We start from the raw sequence: 16980 nt of genomic DNA on the forward strand, positions 1-16980 counted from the left end.
AGTTTAGTTTCTTGCATTAATACACTTGATAGTTATTTGTCTATCCTGAAACAGATGTAATGTACTGTAGCAGTAACTGTGGAAATTGTCAGGTAACTGGAATAGCTAGCACTGGTTAACACGTATATCAAGCCTTCTATGTAGGCAAAAAAAGGAGGTAATAACTTATCAGGATTGTAGAACATTTATGAAATATTAGAAAACACAATAATAGTAATGCATTGTATAAACATTCAAGTGGAAACAGACTATAATGTTAATTTTAATGTCCGTATTTCACACTGTATGAGGCCTAGGTTATGAGGTGTAGCCTTATCACTCAGGCAAGATGTGATTCTCAGAATGTCACTGCATAGCTAAATAGTGACCCACAACTGAGCATTTTCCAAGCTGTATACAAATTCCTTAGTCCATGGACACACCCTGTGTAACATCCTATCAGGAGACCTTTGCTTCTGTGCATCACGGATGCCTTTGATGTATGGAAGTTGTACTCTAAGGTGGGTCAGAGATGCTGGAACTATGGAGTATGTGGCTATTTGCTATATTATCCCCATTCACTTCAACATAGTTTCTTTAATTTAAAATAACTGTATATGTGCAGCACAGTAATATGTACTTGTAGTCTACTGAATTGTGGTGGTGCTGCAGTAGCGTTGTTGCCTCACAGTAAGACGTTGTCCTGTTCGATTCTCAGCTAAAGCGTCTTCTGTGTGGAGACTTGTGTGAATGGGCGTACCTTCGTTGAAGGTTGTGCATCAGAGCTGGCAACTTGGCACGTAAAAATCTACTGCCAATCATTATCGGAACGGAGTTCTGCTATGGCGACCACTAACTAGGAAAAGCCAAAAGATACAACAACAGTCTACTGAATTGGGAACCTGTCTGCATTTCTTGTAACCACATTATTGGTGATTCATAGATAATCATCAGATGGATTTAATGAGATTCAGAAGCATGCTAATCAGGCATAGCTATGAATCGTATTATAGTCAAGCATCGTGCAACTCTGCCAAAGTGGGTATGGGACAGCTGTGATTAACATTTATGAATCCGTTGCAACATGTCTTTCAACCTTGCACATAGTAGTTTGTACCTATTGTTCTATTGCTCATTTCACTGTAGAATAGCTGAACTTGAATGATTTCTGCTTTTATTTGTTTCTTTGTTATATCGATTCATAAGTGTAATTTGAAAAAGGATATAACCATGCTAAGGTCTACTTTGTTTTGGTGACTTTTGACTGGTTAAAGCATAACTCACCTGCCTACATGTCTCTAGCTGCAAATTCTTCCTTCATACCTGAGCACTACTTTCATTTAAAAGCTTTATCGTATTTAGCATATTTCAAGTGTTAAATGGTGGCCACTCAAATTACAGGCAGTATAAACAACAGCTAACACAATTTGATCAAGCATTTATTATGAACTGCCTGATATGATAAATTGTATGACCATCCCATGCTTTTTGTTCCTTTAATTTAAAATAAATGATTAGAGACATCAAAAATGGAAAAAAAGTGGATTGAGGAAAACTCAAATATTGTAGATAGTATGAATGCAGTTTTATTTGAAATAGGCTTCATTTGCACTAACTAGTAAAACATTTTTTTTTCTTAGAGCAAAATCCTCAAAATGATTATCTACAAGTTTCTGCTCACTTTGTTCATACACTCATTTATCCTATGCTCTTATATTGGTGGGTGTCATAGTAAAGGGGATGTCTCACATTGTATTGAACATCCCCCACAGAGAAAAATACAATTCAGTGTATAGGATGAAAATCATAACTCACAAGAGTATCCTATTGGTGATAAAATTAATGCAGCCATAACATGGAACAGACTTCTGAAGTGTGGCATGCTGGAATATCTTTCTTCAAGATATCTCGAGGGCGAAAATCATACCTTCATTTCATACCCATCTATCTACTAGTTTACCTAAGTCTGATCGAATCCCAGTGTTTTAAGTCACCATTCAATTAAAATTAAACACCAAAAAAGGTGAGTCAAAAAAAAAAAACAGACAAAATGTTTTTGCAGTAGGGCTCCATCCATTTCCTCTCTGAATTATATATACCAACTCCACAGTAGTACCATAGTGGGAAAAAAAGGCAAAAACACTCAGAGCCGCTATCTCACATAGTACAATACATTGTGTTGAAAGTCACTGTGACATTAAATTTTCGAACTAAAGCACTTGGCCAAAAATGCTTCAACCTGCAGTAACTATGCCCTGCCTGACAAATTCACAATGTACTATGATATGGTTATATCATAAGAGGTATAGTATCTTGACAAATATTTGTCACACGTTGGTGCATCTGGGTTATATTAAGATATGTTAAGCAAAATAAAAATAACAAAAAAACGTGGCAGCCAGCTGATATAACAGTCCAAGCTTTAATTAAGCAATAAGCGCTTTCACCCAATGTCATCCTGGGCTTCCTCAGAGTGTATTACTTCCATCAGTCAGCCCATTTAAATACTAATAAATCCCATGATTTCTCAGTTCAACATGAAAATTAAAAATACACATACAAAAATCCTTTACAAGTTTTAAAACATTAAAATATTTAAGTAAAACCCAAAGAATAAACAACGGAGAGCTGCTAGTTGTATATATTAAATAGCTGTTAAAATGTATACAGTAGAAAACGTTTATGCAAATCAAGGTTGCAGTAACTTTAATTTCAAAACACTAGTCACAGTGCAGCTGTCAATAATACCTGGCTTGGTAGTAGCCTTTAGTCTAAGCTGCCATTCCAACTCTAGTCTCTCAACATTAATTTTTATATCACCTCCTCTCTGAGAAGGAATGACATGGTCAATAATAAAAAATGTAAATTTCCTAAAATTTTCACAACCTAAACTGTGCATATATAAGGCATTTTTGGTCTTCTAGTTTTTTTATGTCCCTTATATGTTCGGCTGCTCTTTCCTTTAACTTTCTTGTAGTCTGACCTACATAGAAAGCCAAACATGAGGTGCAAGTTGCAATGTAAACAACTAAGTTGCTATTACATTTGCAATGTCCTGGGCATGAAATATTTTGGCCATATCCTTCTACCAACACATATGGGTCCTTCATTTATGTACTTACATACTCTACACATGTTACATTTTGTCATCTTAGAATGATAGTTTTGACTCATTGCGACTATAGTCTATTAAAGAAACCCTTTTAGGTTATGCCCCCTACTGTAAGTAATTTTCGGGGATCCATCCAAAATTTGTTTCAAACTCTCATCAAAAAACAAGTCCCAGTATCTGTTCAGCATTTCTTTAAAATTCTCTGTCTCATGGTTGTATAGAATTATTACATTTTTCTAGTACATTTTTATCATTTAGGGAATTTAGGGAATTTTGGGGTCAAGAGAATAGGAACACATTTCTCTGTTCTCCTTTTCAGGACTTCATTTCTAACCTTGGCTAAGATTCTAGTCAGGTATCCCTTTCTTTGAACATCCCTATTAATTTGTACATTTTTTGACTGAAAATAACTTCATCAGTAATTAAGCTAGAGATCCTGACCATTTGCCCCTTAATCACACTTCGCTTCTGGTGTGGAGGGTGACAACTGGTCTAATGCAGCAGGGCACTTGAATACATTTTTTTCCTATGTATACTGGACTCTATTTTTGAACTTTCATTATTCTTGTACAAACAAATGTCCAAAAAATCCATTGTCTGTACATTTGTTTTCCACGTGAATCTTAGAAATGCAGTGACGTTGCTCAAATATTCAACAAAACTGACCATTTCTTCCTCGGTATCTTTCCAAAGCAATAGTATGTCATCAAAGTACCTATACCATGCTATCACTTTCCTCAAAAATGTAGATGGAAAACCATACCTTTCCTCCCATTCTGATAGAACAAGATTTGCACATACAGGGGCACACCTAGATCCCATTGCCACCCAGTGGTCTGAAAAAAATATTCCCCCTCAAAATACAGGTAATTATTTTTCAGAACCACTTCCATCAGCTCCATCAACAAGTTTCTTTTCATATTGTGTATGCCTTCAATATTCATTAGAGCATCACCAAATAACTCAATTCCTTCACTATGTGGAATGACTGAAAAATGAATGTCATCGATTGCAACAAACAGGAAAGCGTCTTTTATACACAAGTCTCTCAGAACCTCTAGACAGTGCCAGGAGTCCCTAGTAATGCATTTTTTTGTGCCTCACAGCTTTCTTACACTGCAAACCTATGTATGCTGCTATAGGCTCTGTGTTTGAATACCTTGCTGCTATTGTAAGATGCAAAGGGGGTTGTTTAAATCCATGTGGATTTTTGGTATACCAAAAATAACAGGAATCACCCGTGTCTCAATGGTCAAAAATGCATATTCTTTTTTATCTAAAACTCCTTGCGTCAATAGGTCATAAAGAAACCAATCCATTTTTGTATACGCCTTGTTGATCTCAGTAAGAGTAGCTACCTCAAAAGATCTAGCATTTTTCCTGCTTAGTCCACTTGGTTCATTATAGCTAGCCCCCCCCCCCCCACACACACCTTTATCAAATTGCATGAATCTGTACTCTGTCAACTCACAAAGATTGTTTAAAAACTTCCTTTCATTTTTTGATATATTGTCTTCTTTTTTTGTCACCTGAGTTTTCAACATATGTATTTCTTTTTCACATATTTTTTCAAACTGGTCTATTGTTGAATTTATAGGTGGCATAAATGTACTTCTCCTTTTAATAAAATCAGTTCTAACTACATTGTCATTATTTCTGGTAGAAAAAAACATTGCCAAATTTAATTGCTTAGTATACAGTTTAAGGTTAATAAGCACCTTTGCTACGTCAATTTTAAAATCTGGAACAAATGTAAGGTCTTTTCTTAGGGTCTATATCAGAACATCGAAGTTTTAAAACTTCGAATATTCTAATATTGACTCGTTTTAATCGAACGCTAAAAATAGAGAAGCTGTAGAACACTGAATTCTTTCCTAGGGAAAGAATTTGGTTGGCCGGTTTTGTGGCTTCGCTATTTTCAGTGCTGTGGTGGAGATTTACGGTTCAGGTAAGTGCGCAATTGTGTGGTTGTTAGGATTAGGGTGTGGGTTAGGTGAGTTAGGGTTAGGGCATGGGTTAGGTGAATTAGGTTTATGAGCGGGTTAAGTCAGATAGGGTTAGGGCGAGGGTTAGGTGAGTGTGCGATAGTGACAAACCTTAGGGTTAGGGTTTGGGTTAAGGTTAATGGATAGATAGTAGTGTATGTATAGTTTAGTGTAGGGTTAGTTGTAGGGTTATAAGTGTATGTGTGTGTGTATTGATGTTTTTTAGGTGTGCTTGTGTTGTGTGTATGTGTTTCAGAATAGCGAATTTTTCCCAAGGAAAAAATTAGCTGTTCTGAATGTTTGATATTATGTGGTTTAGATATTTTAGGTTTGATGAAATAGCGTTCACTATTTTCATCTTTCGATAACGTGATATAAACGCATTTCTTAGTAAACTCATGTGAGTGTCATCAATTTTAAAATCTGAAAAGTTGTAAACAGAAAAAATGTCAGTAGTAGTCACAGACACCACATTTCTCTCTTCTATAGGAAGGTTGGCTTCATATACTCATATTGACTACAGTCCTGCATTTTTGCCCATTTTTACAATGTTGTAAAATAAGACAAAATCTTGGCAGTTTGGACTATTGAGAAGATTAAACATTCAATACGTTACATATATAACAGAAAATAAATAATCAGGTGTTTATGCTTCTCATCATTTTCTTAGTGTATTTGCACATTGGACAAAGATAATAATGTTTGTAGGGACATGTTTATGAAATATTACTTGTGCAACTTAACTATTTAAGGCTGTGTGATCAAGAGTGTATTCAAAAGGAAAGTCTAGGCCAGCTAAACACCAAAGAGAGATTAGGGACCACACATTTGAGCAAACAGAGAGAGAGAAAGAGAGAGAGATAGATACAATCAAATTTGTTTCACACCATTAACTACTCAGGATACCTATCAGAAGACCCTTTTCTCAGTAAACTATCTAGACCGTGGTTCCAAGTCTAGCTGCACTATATAAGCTCCGTAAAGGACACTTGTAGAAATCCCATTAAGGGCTTAATTTATGAAAGTGGGGAAAATATGCTTAATTAGGAAGACCAGTGAAATGAGAGACAGAAATTATCACTGACAATATTATTCATTATTACTTAACAGTATATTTATGTCTTATGTCAGTTTTATGAAAAAGAAATAATAGTAAGAAGTTTTGCATTGTAGTATCTGGGGTATCATACACTGATTTAGAGAAAGTATTGTAAGTTCCAACTATTATCTATCCATTAACCTTAACCCATACCCAACTGTTTTTTAACTGTTTGCTGCATTATTTTAAAATCTGCACTTAAAGTTACATTTTAGTCGAATTTGATCGAAAGTTTGTTTGTTTGTTTAATTTAACTGTGGAGGCTGCCCACTAAAGTGTGTTAGCCTGTGTAACTAATTTATCACTGTTTCTGCATTTTCTGTGCGTTTCTACCAAAAAAACAGAAAAACAAAAAAATAATCCTTGTTTTCCTGCCTCTCCTCGACTAGTTTAGACCAGTTTACAGGCATTGCTGTATTCTGGGCTGTGGTGTAGTTCCTGTGTTGTCCATTACCTTACTTGGATAGAAGGAAGTTTCTTTGCTCACCAGTGGGAGTGGGGAGCCTTGAGCAGCCTACCTGTCCCTGTAGGAAGTGACCTCAGCACAAGAAGCTGTAGTAATTGGTTGTTTTGGACCATTTCTAGCTCTTTTGTAGTTCACTGTTTAAAATCCGCGTTTGCACGGCTTTGCACGGTTGTGCGCATAGTGCAGCACTGGTTAAACAAGGTTAAACTTTTTCTGGCTCCGCCAAGTCTGCTGTTCAAATTTTCCCTTAAGGAAGCTCTACTCTTAGTATAACCAGACTACTCACTATATTATAAGCCTAGCATTTGTTCTCAGTACTTCTCTACTAAGTAAGCACTCTCGTACTAAGTAAAGCACTACATCTATTTACCACCCCTGTGAATATCCACTTCCCTTAAAGGTGCAGCACTCCCTTATACTGTTCTAGCATGTCAAGTGGTAGATTACTGGCGTCGTCTCCAATTCAGCTGGTCAATCTGGGTATCTTGAGACAATGCTACAATTGTCTCATGTACACAGACAACCCTCTCCTCCTCCCAACAAACACAAATACATGTGAGAGATGCAACTATATAGCCAAACTGGAGGCTGAACTCTCTCAACTCAGGGCTGGCATGACCAGACAGGAGGAGATGGCAACCACACACACAACAATCCCAGTCCCACATAGACCTACAACAACTGCAAACCAAACACATAAAAACACAAAGACATACTCGGAGGCTCTAATAAAAAACTTACCAAAACAACAGAGGCTCCCAAAGCAGACATCCAAAAATCCACCACCTCAAAACAAAACACATGCAACACATACTTCAATAAATCAGTGTGTCAACCAATCACAGCCCTTAAGGCCAAACACCTTGCCTGATACACTAGTAATAGGTGACTCTATAGTCAGACACACTGATGTCCCGCTGACCAGGCTGAACAAGGAGAAGGTGACTGTGAGCTGTCTATTCGGGAGCTAGGATCCGTCACATAACACACGCACTCAAGTCACTCCAAAGCAAGTACAAATATGACTCCGTCATTGTCCATGCTGGTGTGAATGACCTGAGACGTACCTCCCTGGACTACATGAAAAGAGACGTAGAGGAGCTCTCCGATTATGTAGCCCAGGCTGGTATGACCCTGACCCTGAGCAGCATCTTGCCCTCACCAAGAATGATACCACAATACAAAGACAAGATGATCAGCTTTAACAAGTGGCTCAAGTACTGGTGTCATTCTAAGGGGATCCAATGTCTGTCTGCCTGGGATGACATGTTGGACATGCCACGCTGCTTCGCAAGGGATGGCTTACACCTGTCACCACTGGGCTTCCGGATATTGGCTAAGGCTCTTGCCACCCCCATAGTGCCTTTTTTAGGCAAGGCTCAAAAGACAAACCCACCTCCTTAGAAAACAAAAATGGAAAAAAACTAAGGGTAATGCTGCTCAACGCCAGAAGTCTAAATCTCAAGATGCAGGCACTTGATGCACTCCTCAGCATGGAGAACATCGACGTCTGTGCAGTAACTGAAACCTGGTTCAAGGCTCCTGAGAGCACCCCAGCATTACCAGGCTATACCTCGTATCATGCTTTTCGACCTCAAAACCCGGGCCGAACCACAAAGGGAGGGGGAGTGTCCATATTCATCAAGGACACCCACACCTCCAGGTTAGTAGCAACACATGAAGCATCAGAGACCATACAGGTGCAACTAACCATAGGCAAAACTGCTGTACAACTGGTAGTATGTTACAGACCACCCTCCCAATCTCAAGAACCCCACTCAGCCTTCCTGAAGACATTGGAGGATATGAATGTATCAAAAAATACCATCATACTGGGAGACTTCAACTACCCAAACATAGATTGGGTACATTATTCTAGCCCTAATACCCTAGCCCAAAGGTTCCTGGAATTCATAAATTCAAATGCACTGGAACAACTAGTCACCTCTCCCACTAGGGGAGATAATATACTAGACCTGATCATCACAAACATGGGGACAAAATGCTCCACACCGGAAGTATACCCCTCGTTAGTGAGATCTGACCACAAACTAATCACCCTGGATATACATATCCTACCTCCACCCCCAGCACAAAAGACCACAGTGAAAAACTTCTCAAAAGCAGACTTCACTCTTCTTAAGACTGAGATGGTATCCTTTAAGCCCACTGTGCCAGTGGATACCACATCCCACAATGCCGAATCCTTCACAGATGCCTTCTATGGACATCTCCAAGAATGCATGGATCATGCAATCCCAAACAAATCCAAGTCCCTCTCCACCAAAGGTAAGCGTCCTGTCTGGTGTACCTCAGCCATAAACAAATTGTATAACAAAAGAAGGAAGCTACTGCACTTCAGAGCAAAATCCCATGAAGGGAAGACATCTCTGATCAACATTAGCAGAAAACTACGTTCTCTCATAAAAACATCCAAGGCCAACTTTGAGAGAAAAATCACTAAGGACACTAAAGATAATCACAAAGCCTTCTTCAGCTATGTTAGAAACCTGGGCGGAAACCCTCAGAGTTGGTTTGAAACAACAAAAAATACACTGAACCCACAGATATTGCCAACATTCTGGCTGACAGGTTCAGTGCAAATTTCTCCCCTCCTTCACCCCCAAAAGAAGAAATACTTATCCCAGCTGAATGTAATCTCCCTGTCATCTCAGATGTCCAAGTGAGAACCGCCCTAAACAAAGCAAAAAACACAGCATCAATGGGACCTGACAGTATCCCGGGTTGCGTGTTACGTGAACTCCAAGAGGAGCAAAACCTACACATAAAAATGCTATTTAACCTTAGCCTTACTTCGGGATATGTACCTGAACACTGGCGTACAGCAACAGTGGTCCCACTCCACAAGGGGGGTGCCTCTACAGACCCTGGAAACTACCGCCCCATAAGCTTAACCAGCCTGGTCTGCAAAGCTATGGAAAGAATCATTATGGAACTCATAAACAGAGACATAGGGGACCTACAGACACTTGACCCCACCCAGTTTGGCTTTGTAAAGGGCAGATCCTGCCTTTTAAACCTGGTTGACTTTTTTGAAACAGTCACTAGAGCCATTGATGAGGGCAAAGCAGTCCATACAGCATACCTGGACTTGGCTAAGGCCTTCGACATAATACCCCACTCAGGCATCATAGATAAGCTCAACAGCTTAAAAGTAAACCCTTATGTCACTAGATGGGCTGCAAACTGGCTAAAGGACAGAACCCATAAAGTTAAAATCGCTGGAGCAATGTCAGACTCAAAGCCAGTCACAAGTGGTGTCCCACAGGGATCTGTCCTGGGACCCCTCTTGTTCGGCATTTATTTCTCAGATGTTAAAGCAAACATGGGAGGGCTGTGGCTGACAAAGTTCGCAGATGACTGCAAACTAGGCGCCATAGTCGATACACCAGCCGACACACACATCCTACAAAAAGGCCTCACAGAAATGGACAACTGGTGCCGGAGTCACGGCCTTAAACTAAATGCCAAAAAATGTATAGTCATCCCCTTTGGGAAAAACAAAGTACCCACAAATTATCACATAGACAGCAACCCACTGAGTACGGAAAAAGTAATCAGAGACCTAGGGACCCAAGTCGACAGCGACCTCTCATTTGACACCCATGTTGCCAAAGTGGTTAGAAAAACATTCTACCTTGCATACCTCATCACGAAGGGATTCACATCCAGATCCAAGGATGTCATTGTACCCCTATATTTCTCCCTCATCAGACCCATGATTGAGTACAATGCCCCATTTGGTATGTACCTCACCCGGGATTTGCAACAGCTGGAGAGACCACAAAAGTACCTCACCAAGAGGATCAAGGGTCTCCAACATATGTCTTATTCTGCCAGACTAAAGAAACTTCAGCTCTATTCAGTAGCATACCGCCTGCTCAGAGGTGATCTCTGCCTGACGTACAAGGCCATGTCCAATCAGGATCTGATGGACATGCTCCACCTCAAAAAATCCAAATCCATCAGGACCACGAGAGCTAAAGACTTAAACCTCGGCACAAGTATGAATAGGACATGCTGGAGGGATAGATTCATAACCCAGAGGCTTCCCATGCTTTGGAACAAGAGCCCAGTTCGTATTAGGCAGAGCCCCTCACTGACTCTCTTCAAGAGAAATCTTGATGAGTGGATGGGAGATCGTAAGTTTACCCCAGGGGTCACATCTGTGTCACTGCTAGACAGGGGCACAGTAAACTAATTCATTATATAAGGGGACCTTCATGTCACTACTAGACAAAGGCACAGTATTCTAAATTTATTCTGTACATTTTTTGTACCATTTCATGGGGTGGCAAAAGCCACATCACTATGGCTAGGCTTACAAATGCCCCAGGGCAAATAGCCTAGTACTATACTATGAAACTATGAAACTATAGATAGCATATCTGAGGAATCTATAACAAAATGCATGGTGTAAATCAGTGGGCCTACAGTTAATGTCATATTTGTTTGTCTTCTGTGTCATAAGGTAAAAGGAGGAAATACAGAGTGTAAATACATATATATATATATATATATATATATATATATACATATATATAAATGAATGTCTGGCATGTGCATGCTTGAAGTAGTTAAGTCTCCATGTAAGGCAGCTCTGACTTTGTGTATTTATTATGTTATGCCAGTATAATGTTTTGTTATGTATCAAGAAGAAATCAATTAGCTTTAGTTTATACTTAAAAGAAAAGGTTACCCAGAGGACTTTCTTGGTAACATTTTAATAGAAGTCAACACAAAAAAAGTGAGTGTGTTGTATTTTCCCCTCTTAGGAGAATCAGTACCTCCCTAAGGTAGATATGAACACAAGTGATTATAACTGTAGCCTAGTACTTATAATGTAGATAGTGTAGCCATTTCCCAAATAGTAAGAAGGAACTGGAAGGTCTTTGAATTATGATGAATTAACCAAGAGGCAGTTAGTAACTACCCCCGTATAGTTTTTAAGAGGTATTGGTGTTTTAAAAATTATATTGAAGACATGGGAGATACAAGTAATATTTGTTCACAATTCAGTGTAATTAGGAAGGGGACTATTCGATGTGTTAGATGTCCCCAGTGTTCCCTCTTATTAGAAACTACTGGTATTAAGGTAAAGGAGTGTGGTTTTATCATATCTGATGTTTGTGTTAATTGTAATTCCAAGGGTGTAATATACATTGTTATATGTCATTCATGTGACAAATTTTATATAGGAAAAAACAAGAGAGTTTTTAAAGAAAGGATATATGGGCATATGTATGCTGTTATAAAACAAAACCAGGCAAATGCCCTTGGAAAGACTATTCAGTAGAATGGAGGCCATTCTATAAAATTTTTTGGTTAGACACTGTGACACCAGATTTAAGGGGTGGACCATGGAAGTATAAGCTAGAAGTTTGGCAGATCAAACTATTTGCCGCTGGACCTAATGGCCTTAATGACACAGTCACTATTTTTCCTATTTTAAAATTGAAATCTATAGGTTATGGTCTTTAAATTATTGAATAAGTATATTTATTCTATTAACAATTTTTAAATGTGTTAATAGAGATGTGTGTTGTGTATATTTAAATATAAAATGGGGTGGGTTTGTATTTTCATATATGACAGGGTACATTATGACACTGTTGCTTTAAATATTTGAAAAGTTTAACTAAGTTTACTACTTCCTGTTCTAATGTTATATAAGGAAGTGACATTTTTGACTGTTTTTTTATCTCTGATGAAGTCCAGTTTTAATTTATTGGGGCAAAAGCACTTAGACATTTTCATTAAATTGTCAAACGTTCTTTTGATTTTAGATACAACTATAGTAGACCACACGAATTAATGCAAACCACCAAAAAAATGAGACCAGTCAATAACAGCTCTACTTTCCTGACTAAAATTTATTCCACAATACAAATTTGGTGGTTTGCATTAGTTCTTTTGATTTTAGTTGGAATACTGTTTTTTTACTCCCTGGGTTCCGGACATTTGTATGTTTTTTATCATTTGTGTGAACGCTGTTTCCATGAATGGCGTGCAGTCCTGGTTGTGAGGCACTGTTATAGTATTATGGTTTGTGACTTCATTTGGATTTGGTTCTTATAATGTTTTGTTTTTTAAATATTCAATAAGAACCCAATGTACAGCAGTACAACACTTCTTCTTCCTCTTTCAGCTTTTCCCGGTTAGGGGTTGCCACAGCAGATCACATGTCCGCTCATGATTGGCAGTGGAGTTTTACGGTGTCGAGTTGCCAGCCCGGCACCCGACCTTCCACAGAAGGCATACACTCGCACTCACACCTAGGGCCAATTTAGAATGTCCAATCCACCTACAGCATGTCTTTGGGATGTGGGAGGAAACCGGAGCACCCGGAGAAAACCCATGCGACCACAGCGAGGACATGCAGACTCCACACAGAAGGCACCCCAGCTGAGGATTGAACCAGGGAACCTCTTGCTGTGAGGCAACAACGCTAACCGCTGCAACACCGTGGCTGCCCATAGCAGTACAACACTAACAACTATTATTCTTTGATTATGGGGTCTCTACAGCAAGCAGATATATCTTTCAAGTTCTTAAGTCATGCAGGTGCTAGATATAGTCAAATTAATCTTAAATATTTCTCTCTTACTTATAAATGCATTTATTTGTTCTATAAAGGATTTGTCTGTTATATTAAGAAATGACTCCTCTGTGTTATACACACTCAAATTCTTTAATTCTTCTTGCTAGAGGCTCAGATGCTGTCATCAAAATGCTACTTCATTTTATGGGACTTATCATTAATGAAATGACTAGTCATTAAAGCCTGAATATTACCATACCTCATGTATCGTACACACCATATGGGTAATGTACATGTTGGAAATACAACTGCAGTTATTATGGTGGATAATCCCTTAGCATATACAAACACTACTTTATGTTAAACACAGTAATATGCTTCTTAAACAGGCATTCTTGCACAGCAAGTCACCATGGATGTTGGGCCGTGCAGGGTATGTGAGCTGTATGACAGGAACAAGTATGGGTGCAGCCCTTGCTCAATGTTGCAGAGTGGAAAGATAGTGGAGATGGATAGCTGTTATGAATGCATGCCAGCAGAGTGACATACCATGTATGTTGCTTCTGTCCCTCAAACATACATATGAACACTAAAACTCGCATGAAGACACACACTGATAGCTTCACAGGATCATATGTTTTAATGTTATAGCCATGCCCCCCCCCCCCACACACACACACATGCAGCCTCTGTAATTTGTATGTGTTGTGAATGAACAACAGGGAGGGTATAGAATGCTTGCATCAATAAAAGTTAATTTAACTAAAACCAAAATTAAGTGAGTGGAAAACAGTCTAAAATGAACTTGTATCCTCTTTGCTTATTATTTATCATCATGTATTTTTGATTTCATATCTCAGGATTCCTAGGATTAAAAAAAAGTGTCTAAGACAGGTCCTCCGGATCAGCTGGCACATCTGTTTGTCAAATAGATGAATAAAATAAAAGAGGAAAAATATCTGTCATTCACATTCCATTATTGTGTTATTGTACACCATACCATAAACTAAGATATAGTATGGTGTGCATATATATTTCAGAGGGCATTTACCTCTGCATCAAATTAGATAACCTAGTGAAACAGACTGAAGATTTTTTCTGTTCACAGAGCTGCATATTGCTACAGTTTTCCTTTACACAAGATGGAGCCATCCTTGTTCCCGACCATACCATTTCTCCTTAGACAAGATGGGAAAACCTTTGTACCTGGCACAATTACTGTTTCCCTTTACACAAGCTGGAGTAAATCTTGTGTCTACCACTTCTACTGTTTCCCCTTTACAAGATGTTGTCATCCTTTTGCCTGACACCAACACTATGGTTTCACCACACTCAAAATGATCTCACCCTCATGCTTGACATGACCACTGTTTGCCTTACATTATGATGAAGTCAACCTTTCATCTGATAATAACACTGTCTGACCTAACTCAGGTAGCATCTATCTCATTTAAATTAATTCACAAAACTTCACCAAGTAAAAACTGAACTAAACACATGCTGCACGACTAATAAAACATAACTTTTCTTCCATCTACTGTTAAAAGCAATTGGCTGAGCATTAAGGCTCTGCTAAGGAACCAGTTGTGTTTATCTGAAGATAAAATAAATGTTATATTTTAATGCTACCTTATTTAGTTGTTAATATTTATTATTATATTTTCTCACAAAATTAAACCGTGACTAGGCTATTGCTTTTTATGTGGTTAATTTTAGGATGTCTTCCTCTTACACCTGTAGAGATTGAGTAAATCCAGATATTTTATTTAATTGTTCGGACGTATGCAGTCAATTCAAGGAGATAGTATACCAGTTTATACCTCCTTGAGCTAATTTATTATTGAATACTGTACTTCATCCTGTAGCCAACAAACAAGCTCCTTGCAATGATCTGAAAAGGGCAATGATTCCTTTCTAGAAAATTTTAATTTTGGAAAACCTGAACTATAGAGAAAGGCTTCAGAATTGTCACTTCAGTATACTTCTTACAAATTAGTAATAGTTGATCACATGCCTATCTACTACCAAGCTTATTTTATAGCTCTCAAATCCTCACCAACCTCCAAACCTCTCTCCTAACTAAGCTAAAAATGACCTATAACAAGGTGGCCATATTTGCTGCGAACCAAAACTATAGATCTCATCACTGTCTTTCTTTAAAATACTTAAACTGACTAGAATTATTACCACACCAGCTTCTTCTCTCTCAGCTTCAAAGTATCCACTCTATTCTCTCCCAACCTATCTCCTCTAATCTTCTTCTACACTCCTTCTAGGACTCTCCAAAGCTCAGACCAAGACTTGCTACAAATCTATAAACCTAAGTGCAAAATTGGTCAAATCCTCTACAGCTACTTCCCTACCATTTTTTGGAACAAACTTCCATTGGAAATTAGAACACTCAAACAACATAAAGAATTTAATTCAGCTACCAAAGACTACCTAAAATGTTGCTGGTCATGCCACTGTACTCATCCTGTTTAAACTGTCTTCCTTTCCTATGTAGCTTACTGTCAGCCCTAATTGGCTTTACTTCTATTATGTGTCAGCTATCTTAGCCATCCTATCTAGGTAATTAACTGGCAATAAATCTTAAAAATATCTCTACTTATACACTACCTATATTATCTTCACTAACTGTAACTACCTTGGCTGTACTTACAAACCTTGCATATTGTTTCTGCACATATTTTAAGATAAATGGCAACTTAAACTCTGGAAATAATCGTTATGCTTTTACTGTTCTAACTGAAAAATGTTAATATTTTTGTTTTTATTACTATTGTCATTTACAATTTTATTTTAATTGTAAATTTGTGGAGCTTTTTTCCCAGGGCCTCCACTGAAAAAGGGCTATCAGCTCAGTCGGACAAACCTGGTCAACAAATGTAAAATAAAAATAAAAATAAATATGTGAAATGGCATGCAGCCATACATACACACACACACACACACACACACACACACACACACACACACACACACACACACACACACACACACACACACACACACACACACACACACACACACACACACACACACACACACACGCAAGTCTAAAATAGAAAAATAGATGCTACAGCAATATAGCCTTCAAACATGCTGAAGACAATAGGTCATAAGTGTAGCAATAAAACATATGAACATAAAAACCTATCAGGGCTTTGTCTAGATTAGTTTACAAATAAACAAATAACACAACTTCAGAAAATAAACTGATCTATTTTTTCACTGAATGCAATTTATCTTCCACAGCTCCTGTTCATATAGAGGGAGTATTGGCCATGATGTATCTGTTGCAATGTAACCCTTAATAAAACCACCCAAGGTATTTAGTCTTACAGTTAAGTAATTCTCATTGTAAGGTCTATACTCTGAAAAAAATAATTAAGTGCAGTGATTACAAAGCTGAATACCTGAGAGTAACTCCATGTCCTTTTAAGTTTGTATGCTGCATACTGGAATAGTTTAGCTGTGTACGCTGTGTGTGTGTTTTTTCATTGTCTTTCAGGACAATTCTTCGTGAAATGTCACATAGTTAAACATACTCATGTGTAGCACTATACTATTGTCTGCAGCTGACAGCATGCTGTGTTTCTGTTCAATATAACTGTTATACTCTTCCTGCTGAAATGTGGACTATAGGCCCAAGTGTGAGATTCATTTTTATGTTTTTTTTATTATTTGCTTTACTTATCTATAGCATTCTTTGTAAAATAAGCCCTTGTAACATTGAAACTTAGTCATAATACATATTTTAACTAATATTTTTTA

General features: G+C 38.0%; 1 protein-coding gene across 2 annotated transcripts in view; it reads left to right on the plus strand.

The window, feature by feature from the left end:
- ARHGAP6 (Rho GTPase activating protein 6) overlaps window positions 1–16980 on the plus strand; it is a 1747989-nt gene that overhangs the window by 624617 nt on the left and 1106392 nt on the right. The gene's annotated exons all lie outside the window — the stretch shown is intronic.

Source organism: Protopterus annectens, chromosome 5.part0 (genome assembly GCF_019279795.1).
Source record: "Protopterus annectens isolate FY-2018-M chromosome 5.part0, PAN1.0, whole genome shotgun sequence".
Taxonomy (NCBI): Eukaryota; Metazoa; Chordata; order Ceratodontiformes; family Protopteridae; genus Protopterus; species Protopterus annectens.